Here is a 10,727-nt window from a genome sequence, read left to right on the forward strand (position 1 = left end):
GGGGGCGGCACCGGGGGGGCGGCTCCGCGGCGGCGGCTCCTCCCGCCGGCACGGCCGCAGCGCCCGCCCCGCCCGGCCCGGCACGCGGGGCCCCTGTGCCCCCCCCTTACCCCTCGGTCCTACCACCCCTGCATCCATCACGGTGCCCCCCCATCCCGCCCCCCGCTGCGCCCACACCCCCCGGGGTGCCCCGCCCCGGTTTTGCCCCCCCATGTTCGGCCGCACCAGCCTGGCAGGGGCAAACCCCCGGCTCTGCCCTGCGCAGTGGGGTCTGCCAGCCGCGGGGGGGGGGGGGCCGCTTACCCCCCCCGCGACACACCGGGGGGACCCTGAGCATTTGTCCTCGGGGGGTAGGGGAGCCCCGAGCCCCGTTTGAGGACCCCAAATCCCAGCAGAGGAGTTTCCCTGGAGAGCTCCGGTGCTGTCTGCACCCCCAGAGTGTGACCCCCAGCCGCTTCCCCCCGTGGGGAGGGGGCGCTGCTGTGTTCCCCCTGCCCGTCCCGCTGCCAGCTCCACGCGGCACTGCCCGGGCGTCTGTGGCCACTGGAGTGGCAAATGATGGATTGGGTCGGTGGCCAGCGTTAACGGGATGGGCTTCAACCAGGGCAAGTGCCAGGTCCTGCCCTTGGGCCACAACCACCCCCTGCATGGCTACAGGCTCGGGGAGGGGTGGCTGGAGCTGTCTGGGAGAGAAGGGTCTGGGGGTTCTCACTGACAGGCAGCTGAACAGGAGCCAGCAGCGTGCCCGGGGGCCAAGAAAGCCAACGGCCTCCTGGCTTGGATTGGAACTGGTGTGAGCAGCAGGAGCAGGGAGGTGACAGTCCCCCTGTGCTCGGCACTGGTGAGGCCACACCTGGAGGTTGTGTCCAGGTTTGGGCACCTCAATCCCAGAGAGATCTGGAGGGGCTGGAGCGAGGGCAGAGGAGGGCAACGAGGCTGGGGAAGGGCTGGAGAATCAATCCTGTGAGGAGGCAGGGCAGGAGCTGGGAGTGTTCAGTGTGAGGAGGAGGAGGCTGAGGGGAGCCCTCATCCCTCTCTGCAGCTCCTGACAGGACATTGCAGAGAGGCTGGGGCTGGGCTCTGCTCCCAGGGGATCAGGGACAGGACAAGAGGGAACGGCTGGAAACTGCCCCAGGGGAGGCTCAGGCTGGGCAGGAGGAGAAAATGTTTCCCAGCAAGAGTGGTCCGAGAGTGGAAGAGGCTGCCCAGGGAGGGGGGAGTCCCCATCCCTGGGGGGGTTTCAGGGCCGTTGGGATGAGCTGTGGGGGATGTGGGGTAGGGGAGAACTTTGTAGAGTTGGGCTGAGGGTTGGACTCGATGACCCCGGGGGGCTTTTCCAACCTGAGTGACTCTGGGATTCTGTGAACTGTGAGCACTGTGGCCTTTCCCTGCCCCAGCCACTGCCAGCCCGGCCAGTTGGGAGCTGCATCAGGCTGCAGGGTGATGGCGCTGGAAATGCAGACAGATCCCAGGTCAATTCAGGTGCTTCTAGAAAATAAATATTGAAGAGCGAAAATGTCAGGGTTCAGACAGCCCTGGGGAGTCAGGGACTCCAGGGAAAGGGCTGAGAGCGCTTGGAGGGGGTGAGGAATAAGGAAGATACCTCCCCAAGGTGCCTCTCCTTTATATTACTGCTGCAGTGCTGAAGCAATGCCCAACGCCCTGCAGGCTAAGGGGAAACTGAGGCAGGGAGCCAGCCCATCCCAGTTATGGCATCGTCATGGTTGTGGCCACACATGCCACGGGCACCTGCATTGAGCTCCCAGCACACCACTGCCCAGCCACAGGTCATGGATGTGGACGCTGATCATTTCCCATGCCTCATCCTGCCATGAAATTGCTGTTGTCACCTCCCAAAACCCTCGATTCCTGCTCAGCACCGCAAACGGTTCCCGGCTTTGCCAGCACCCCAGGCAGAGAGGAGGGAGCAGGAGCCACGAGCCAGTGTGCAGAGGTGACGGCATTCCTGCCTCAGTTGCTGCCACAGCCCCCCCAGTTTTTTGGCTCCACTGGAGGATGAGCTGGAAGAGGGTGACACAAAAAGCTACCGCGTCCCCAGGGCACAGGAGCATCTGGCATGCCAGCCAGGGCCGGGATGCATCAGGGCATGGGGCCACAGCAGGGGATGAAGAAGGGTGGTAGGGCACAGCATGGCACAGAAATCCCAGAGTCATTCAGGCTGGAAAAGCCCCTCGGGATCACCGAGTCCAACCCTCAGCCCGACTCTACAAAGTTCTCCCCTACCCCACATCCCCCACAGCTCATCCCAACGGCCCTGAAACCCCCCCAGGGATGGGGACTGCCCCCTCCCTGGGCAGCCTGTGCCACTCTCGGACCACTCTTGCTGGGAAACATTTTCTCCTCCTGCCCAGCCTGAGCCTCCCCTGGGGCAGTTTCCAGCCGTTCCCTCTTGTCCTGTCCCTGATCCCCTGGGAGCAGAGCCCAGCCCCAGCCTCTCTGCAATGTCCTGTCAGGAGCTGCAGAGAGGGATGAGGGCTCCCCTCAGCCTCCTCCTCCTCACACTGAACACTCCCAGCTCCTGCCCTGCCTCCTCACAGGATTGATTCTCCAGCCCTTCCCCAGCCTCGTTGCCCTCCTCTGCCCTCGCTCCAGCCCCTCCAGATCTCTCTGGGATTGAGGTGCCCAAACCTGGACACAACCTCCAGGTGTGGCCTCACCAGTGCCGAGCACAGGGGGACTGTCACCTCCCTGCTCCTGCTGCTCACACCAGTTCCAATCCAAGCCAGGAGGCCGTTGGCTTTCTTGGCCACCTGGGCACACTGCCAGCTCATCTATGTTGCCCTGGGCCTTGCCGGGGGGCAAGGACAAGGCTCAAGGTGACAAGGCACCTTGGCCAGGGAGTGCCAGGGGAGCAGGGAGGTGCTGGCACCAGACTGCTGCAGTTCTCCCCCTCCCTGAGATTTTTGCTGCGTGTCTTCCCACACAGCAAAGCCCCCGGGTTGGATCTTCTAATTAGGTAGTAGCTGGTGCCTCACAATCCTCCTTGCAGGGAAATTATGTTTTAATTAAAACATTTTGGGAGTTAATCTGTGTTGCCAATTCCCCGGGTGGCAGAGCAGTCACATGAAGAGCCGAGTTCCCAGGGGATGGGAGGGCTTTTACGGGGGACATTGGTGGCAGTCACAGGCTGAGGGATGGGGGTCCTGAGCATCCCTGGTCATAAAGTCCTTCTTATTGTGAATTAAAATCCTCAGAGTAAAATCTGATGGTGAGGGAAGAACCTGAAGCAGATGTGGCAGAGAAGCCGTCATCCCTTTGTTCACGGGGATTTGCGAGGCCATGGGCTTGCCGTGAAGGGACATGGGACAACGCTGTGACATGGCCAAGGAAATGAGTCCTCCACAGCCACTTTGGGGACCCAGGGACAGCCCCCCCAACTGCCACCACCAACCCCCATCACCACTGAGCCCTGAGGCCCTCCCCAGACCACACCCAGAACAGTAGGGTTGGTTTGAACCCCAAAAGTTGTTGCCACTGGAAAAGTCTGGAAGAATCTCTACCCTCGAAGAGCAAGGACAAACATGAGCATCCCTGCACAGGGTTGGGATGGATCTGCAGAGGTTGGGGTGGGGATTCAGGCCACCTTCAGCACACGCCTCCTCCAGATTCATGGTGCAAGACGAGGGCAGAGAAGACTTAAACTCTGCCTGCCACCCCTGCCTGTACAGAATCACAGAATCATCTGGGTTGGAAAAGCCCTTGCAGCTCCCCCAGCCCAACCATGACCCTCCCCCTGACCGTTCCCAACTCCCCCAGACCCCTCAGCGCTGGCTCAGCCCGACTCTTCAACCCCTCCAGGGATCCCGGGGACTCCCCCCTGCCCTGGGCAGCCCATTCCAACGCCCAACAGCCCCTTCTGCACAGAAATCCTTCCTCAGAGCCAGCCTGACCCTGCCCTGGGCAGCTTGAGGCCATTCCCTCGGGGCCTGGCGCTGGGGCCTTGGCTCCAGAGACTCATCCCCCCTCTCTGCCCCCTCCTGGCAGGGAGTTGCAGAGGGCCAGGAGGTCTCCCCTCAGCCTCCTCTGCTCCAGACTGAACCCCCCCAGTTCCCCCAGCCGCTCCCCAGCAGACCTGTGCTCCAGACCCTGCCCCAGCTCCGTTGCCCTTCTCTGGCCACGCTCGAGTCATTCAATGGCCTTTTTTGTCCTTCTCTGTCATGGCTACAAGGACCCCAACACACTCCATCCTTGACCAGAGGGATCCAAGCACGTCCCTCCAGCACTGCACAGTCCCCTTCTCCTCTCCAGCAGGCAAGGGGAGATGCTGAATCACTTGGGGACTGGGATGCTCTCGGGACACACACCTACATCCCAGCCTAGGGCTCAGAAATGCTGTGCCCCAAGCCCCAGGATCCCTCTCCGGAATGGCTCAGAGGGAGTTTGCTGGCAGGTATTAGGGGAAGGCAGTGATCTGGAGGCAGCCGGAGCTGCACCAGTCATGCTGAGAGGACGTGATTTGCTGCTCACCCTGGGCACCTCCTTTGTCAGACATGTCCATCCCTGGCCTGTCCGCTCCCTCCTTTCTCGCATCGCCCTGCTCTCCCGCAGCTGTTTCCATGGCCACGGAGCTGCTGCAGTGACTGCAGTGGGGTCTCTGGAACTGAGCCCTGTATCCCTTCCCCGGCCACACACCCAGGACAGAGCCAGGCCCTGGACCCACGGGCCAGGCACCCGTGGCTGCTCCCACACACCAGCACTTGGCCTCAGGGTGTTGGCACCGGCTCTCACACAGCCGTGTCCATCCCGGTGCCAACACTCACCACGTCACTTGCACGATGCCTGGGGACAGGCTCTTCCCATGCTCTGACAGTTCTCACATGCAATGTGCCACCTCTTATAGAATCACAGAATCGTTTCAGTTGGAAAAGACCTTTAAGATTGTCGAGTCTAACCATCGAAGGGAAGAAATTTTTCCCACTATCCAGTCTAAACCTCCCCTGGTGCAACTTGAGGCCATTCCCTCTTGTCCTATTGCTTGTTCCTTGGCTCCAGAGACTCATCCCCCCTCTCTGCCCCCTCCTGGCAGGGAGTTGCAGAGGGCCAGGAGGTCTCCCCTCAGCCTCCTCTTCTCCAGACTAACCCCGCCCAGTTCCCTCAGCTGCTCCTCACAAGACTTGTGCTCCAGACCCTTCACCAGCTGCTTCTTTGGACACACTCCAGTATCAAATTTGTCTTTCTTGCAGCGAAGGCACCCAAACTGAACCCAGCATTCAAGGTGCGGCCTCCCCAGTGCCGAGCACAGGGCTCAGATCCCTTCCCCAGTCCTGCTGGCCACGCTATTGCTGACACAGGCCAGGATGCTGTTGGCCTTCCTGGCCACCTGGGCACACCGCTGGCTCATGTTCAGCCAGCCGTTGACCAACCTCCCCAGGTCCTTTTCTGCTGGGCAGCTCTCCAGCCACTCTGCCCCAAAGCTGTGGCACTGCTGGGGGTTCTTGTGCCCCAAGTGCAGGACCTGGCACTGAGCCTTGTTGAACCTCATACAATTGGCCTCAGCTCATCGATCCGGACTATCCATACCCCTCCATAGAGCCTCCCTACCCTCAAACAGATCAACACTCCCACCCAACTTGGTATCATCTGTCAATTTACTGAGGGTCCCCCAATCCCCTCATTCAGACCATTGATAAAGGTATTGAACAGAACTGGCCCCAGTACTGAGCCCTGGGGACACCACTTCTGACCAGCCACCAACTGGATATAATTCCCCTCACCACCATTCTTTGGGCCCGGCCATCCAGCCATCTTTCTACCCAACAAAGAGTACACCCATCCAAGCCACGAGCAGCCAATTCCTCCAGGAGAGCACAGTGGGAAATGGTGTCAAAGGCTTTACTAAAGTCTGGGTAGACAACATCCACAGCCTTTCCCTCAGTGACTAAGTGGGTCACCTTGTCGTAGGAGATCAGGTTAGTCAGGCAGCACCTGCCTTTCATAACCCCATACTGACTGCGACCTGGCTGTCCTGTATGCACCGCGTGGTTGCACTCAAGATGATCTGCTCCATAACCTTCCACAGCACCCAGAGCAACCTGGATCCTTCCTTCCTGTAGATGGGTGTCACATTTCCTAACCTCCAGTCACCTGGGACCTCCCCAGTTAGCCAGGACTGCTGAGAAATGATGGAAAGAGGCTTGGTGAGCACTTCCACCAGCTCCCTCAGCACCCTTGGGTGGATCCCACCCGGCCCCATGGACTTGTGCATGTCTAAGTGGTGTAGCAGGTAGCTCTCATGTGTCTCTGAGTGATTTCTTGCATGAGGATCCAGTTCTTGCACGTGTGTGGCACCAGAGGGCTGAGGACCTGCAGGAATGAGATGGTCACAGTGCAAAGGAATGCAGCCCACACGTGGAGCACTTGCAGCAGCAGATGGAGGAGGATCTCTGCCAAAAAGCCAGGAGCTGCTCTCCCTCCGGCTGCAAGGAGTGCACCCGTGGGCATCTCTGCTGGTGATCATCAGCCTATGCCCCAGCTCCAGAAGATGCTGTGGGCAAATCAACAGGTGACCTGAGCCTGAGCCACATCTCCCCGATGCTCTGGGCTGACCTGGGGCTAGCTCCTGCTGCTGGCACCCTGCCCCATCTCCCCAGCCCTTGCAGTGCCGCAGAGAAGCTCTGCGGGAAGGCCCTGCCCTAGTGCTGGGGCTGTGAGGGCTACAGGACCATCCCCAACACCTCCGGGGGCCCAGACATCCACAGATGAGAATTGTGGTTATTCTGCCCCAAAGGAAAGCCCGAGGACGGTGCAGTGTCCTGCACCACCCCACTACCACCCCACCAACACAGCACACCAACACCCTGGCTCAGGGATGGGGAAACTGAGTCAGGCTCTGCCTCTCACGCCCAACCACCACACTGGCTCTTCCCCCAAGGACAGCGAAGCTGTGCAGGCCACAGGAACACTCAGGGGACACGTGTAAGTTTGTCACCGCCACAGCTTTGTGTGCACACCTCATGCTTGGCCGCTCCAGACCATCAAACACAGCAGGGTGACAGTGGCAGGGCCAGTTCAACCACAGAGGCAAAAAATCCAGTCTCTGCCAGCCAGAAACATGGGTGACACCCACACGAGTAACCCAGGCTCAGCACAAACACAGATGGGAACATCTAAGTCACAAATGACAACACGTTGTTACCAAATGCCGTAGGGATGACCTAGAGGAGCGCAAACAGGGAATGAAAGGCTGGTGATCAGGAGACACCAAAGCTTGTGTCCCTGGGGTTCATGTGTGAAGGAAATCCCTTCAGATACGTGCCCTAATTCCCTCAGGGCAGCCTGCCATTTCATAATGCACCCGATAAACACGCCGAGACAACACTTGTGTGCAGCAGGAACGGCTGTGTACACTCACAATATTCATATTCTTTTGCAGATATTGACTCTGCGTATAACCATACCTTACTGACATCAGTTTATCTGTGTATCTGGAACTTCACCCTAGCTGGATGTGATTTTAACTGTACTGCCTCAATTATTGCTTGTCAAGTACCGGCAACTAACTGTACCCGCTACCCCTAACCTCTGATGGAAGAGTTTTTGCAGTCCCCAGCCTTCCATCAACTACTGAAGCCGAGGAGGGAGAAGGCACAACAAGCATTAATACCTGTCCACTGTGACACCACAGATCACACAAATCCTGGAATGTGCTCAAAAAATAGTCAAACATGGCTGGTGGGAATCCCTTTTACAGTGTTTTCACCTCCATTTTACAGGAATATTTGACGTCTTACTTCTTCCCTCAGTTGTTATCCTTATTTTGAGCATTTTCTTACTTCTTTTAATCACTTTTTACATATTTGTGCTTGGTTTTCAGCTCACGCTGTTCTGATAGTTTCTCAACACACCACCATATTAACTCAGCATAACCCTTCATCGCTCCATGACCAAACTCCCCTCCATGCCTGACACCCCCCAGACATGGAGGTGGGAGGCGTTGCCATTGATCTCGGCCTTACGCCACCATGACAAGACAGTCACCCTTTCCCCCACCAAACGAGAGGTGAAGTGTAAGGCCAGTAGCTCCTCACACGTTATTTCCAGCCCCTGTGCATGCCAAGGACAGAAGCGGCATGGAAAGGGAGCAGAGGCAGGATGTGATGAGGGGTTAACAAGCCCAAAGGGGGCTTTCACAACACAACTATTAAAAAGGATGGTCCCATCAGGGAATCTGGTATTCCCCAAGCCTGGCCAGCTGGTCCAAGTCGCTTGTCTAGAGAAGAAGCCCTGCCCTGCTCCCTGCCTGCCCAATATCCACGGTCGTGAAAGTCTCTGCACGCCTGGATATTAAGTCTAACCCTGTATTAGTGAATTACTGGCTTTGCTGTCATTATGACCAGTATAATTGCACTACTGATCTGTATTGATTACTGCACCATTATTTACAGATAAATTGTTTATCCCTAAAGCTGCTGGTCTGGTGTCTGTTACCATACCCTGGCACTCTATGTCGGCAGGACTGGTGTAAGCCCTTACCCTACCCAAAATCAGTGAAGAAGTTGGCACAGTGTTAAGATCTCATCCTCCTGTCCTGGCACAAAGGGGGTGTGTTCCTCCCAACCCAGACAAAACCCCACAGAGGGCTTTATGTCTGCTAGCAAAACAAAGAGAAAAAAAATATTTCTTTCCTTTCTTTCTTTTTTCTTTCTTCTTTATTTCTTTCTTTTTCTTTCTTTTTTTCTTCTTTCTTTCTCTTTCTTTCTTTCTTTCTTTCTTTCTTTCTTTCTTTCTTTCTTTCTTTCTTTCTTTCTTTCTTTCTTTCTTTCTTTTTTTCCTTCTGTCTCTCTCTCTCTCTCTCTTCTCTTTTCCAAAGAAACTAAAGGACATGTTTGGCCCAGGATGAAATGCCCGGAGAAATTCCCAACATCATCTGTGTCATGCCACTGGGATTGGGGCAGGGCAGCACTTGCCTCCTGCATGGCAGTGGGAATTATAAGCCCATTCCTATGTTGCTGCTGAGCAGGTAGGATCCGTCATGGCTTGGGAAGGGGGACAGTGCCCCAAGCCAAGGTGAGCTGCCCAGAGATGTCCCCACCAGCACCTAAAGGATGGCTGAACTCACCAAATTAGCTGCCAGGCGGATTTGTAAGAAACAATAACACCCATATGACCAGAAAAGTCTGTACGTGGATGCATAGGACCAGCAGAAGAAGGGTTAAAGGAACTTAAATTGGCACAGAGACACAAGCCTGGTTTCATCAAGTGGCCAGACAGCAGGAAGATGAAGAACAAACCAAAGATAACAAAGAACAAAGCTAAAGATAAGGTGACATGAAGATGAAGAACAGAGCTGGAGCCATAAAACACCCAGCAATGGATAGTGGCAGGGCTGTTTCAGCAAAGATTTATGAGACCAGATAATGAGGCAGAAGATCCCAAACAGCCCATAACAGACCTGACAAAAAAAAAAGCTCCTCGTTGCCACTCAGGAGGAAGCCAGAAGAGGTGTTGAGGACTTGACAGATAGCTTCCCTAGTCCATAGCACACACTAGTGATCCCCGTCACACCCCCCAGCACCCACTTCTGCCAACCCCACTTCCAGAGTGGGCCTCCCACCAGCCAGACACAGGATCCCAGCTGGATGTGGTGGCAGGGTCACAGGATCCCTAAGCTCAGGGCATGTCAACTGAGGAAACCCCCTCCCATGTCCTCTCCCAAGTCCCCAGAGAGGTGAGAGATGCTTAAACCATGTGGGCCCTGCCTGAGGATCACAGAATCCCAGAATCATCCGGGTTGGAAAAGCCCTTGCAGCTCCCCCAGCCCAACCATGACCCTCCCCCTGACCGTTCCCAACTCCCCCAGATCCCTCAGCGCTGGCTCAGCCCGACTCTTCAACCCCTCCAGGGATCCCGGGGACTCCCCCCTGCCCTGGGCAGCCCATTCCAACGCCCAACAGCCCCTTCTGCACAGAAATCCTTCCTCAGAGCCAGCCTGACCCTGCCCTGGGCAGCTTGAGGCCATTCCCTCGGGGCCTGGCGCTGGGGCCTTGGCTCCAGAGACTCATCCCCCCTCTCTGCCCCCTCCTGGCAGGGAGTTGCAGAGGGCCAGGAGGTCTCCCCTCAGCCTCCTCTGCTCCAGACTGAACCCCCCCAGTTCCCTCAGCCGCTCCCCAGCAGACCTGTGCTCCAGACCCTGCCCCAGCTCCGTTGCCCTTCTCTGGACACACTCTCCTTGCCAAGAGGTGGCTGTGAAACACTCCCCCCTCCAGGAAGAGGCCCTCAAAACCCTCAGCTGTGTGTCCCCTCCTGGTACATTCTCTTCAAGGCATGATGCAATGATTCCCCTTCTTGACAGGATCTTGCTGGGCTACAAGGAGCATATAAGGACATTATTTACAACAAAGGTTCCCATGAGTGGCCCTGCACAGGGATGGGCCCCTCTACTCAGACCCCATGGGCCATGTCTCAGGGTGCCACCGGGCCACTGCCAGCCCTGGTGTCACCTAAGGCCACCTATCTCAGCAACTAGTAACGTCCTCCCCTCAAGAATAAAAGAACCTGTTTCTTGAGGGGCTCATCCTCACAGAGGGCCATAAACCCTCCAAGAACTGATTTAACACCCTGACCCACCAACTCCTAACCGAGAGCAAACCAATATCTTCCATCCAAACCCCCCCAAAAGGTGCATCCCGCCCAAGCCCAGCCCATTCTCCATCCCACAAGGCTGAAGGAAGAGGAGTTTGGGCTCCCAGGCTGGGAGAAAACACCTC

Source organism: Athene noctua, chromosome 1 (assembly GCF_965140245.1).
Source record: "Athene noctua chromosome 1, bAthNoc1.hap1.1, whole genome shotgun sequence".
NCBI lineage: Eukaryota > Metazoa > Chordata > Aves > Strigiformes > Strigidae > Athene > Athene noctua.